Source organism: Eimeria mitis, genomic scaffold (assembly GCF_000499745.2).
Source record: "Eimeria mitis Houghton genomic scaffold, Emh_scaff456, whole genome shotgun sequence".
Lineage (NCBI taxonomy): Eukaryota > Apicomplexa > Conoidasida > Eucoccidiorida > Eimeriidae > Eimeria > Eimeria mitis.
The window spans coordinates 2,722-3,439 of record NW_013572872.1 but is presented as its reverse complement, the minus strand read 5'-3'; positions in this window follow the sequence as shown (position 1 = coordinate 3,439).

Sequence of the window (718 nt, the reverse complement as noted above, 5' to 3'; positions counted from 1 at the left end):
ATATATATATATATATATATATATATATATATATATACATAGGAAGAGAGATACAAACACATATAAACATAAATATAAACATAAACATAAATAAACAAACAAACAAACAACCAAATAAATAAATAAATAAATAAATAAATAAATAAATAAATATAAATATATATAAATACCGTGTCTCTGTTCTCTTCTTTCTTGTGCTGCCTGCAACATCTGCTGCTGCTGTATTTGTTGCTGTTGTTTTTTATTTGCTTCACTAAAAGAATAAACAACATAAAAACCAGAAAAAGATAAAGCTGCTTCGGTTAGGGCACCAACAATAAACATACAACCGCAGAGAAGAGGTAGGCGAGGCCAGATAGAGGGACGAGGGAGAGACTGGATACCCTATACACAAAAAAGAAAAAAAAAAGAAAAAGAAAAAAGAAAAAATAAAGAAAGAAAAGAAAAGAAAGAAAGAAAAGAAAAGAAAAGAAAAGAAATAGTTATAGAGAAAGAAAAAAGAAAAAAAAAGAAAAAAAAAGAAAAAAAAGAAAGGCAAACGGGGCCAGATAGAGGGGCCAGGGAGAGACTGGATACCCTATAAACAAAAAAGAAAAAAGAAAAAGAAAAAGAGAGAAAGAGAGAAGAAATGTTTATTGAAAAAAGAAAAAAGAAAAAGAAAAGAAAAGAAAAAAAAAAAAGAAAAAAAAAGAAAAAAAAAGAAAAAAAAGAGAGGGAA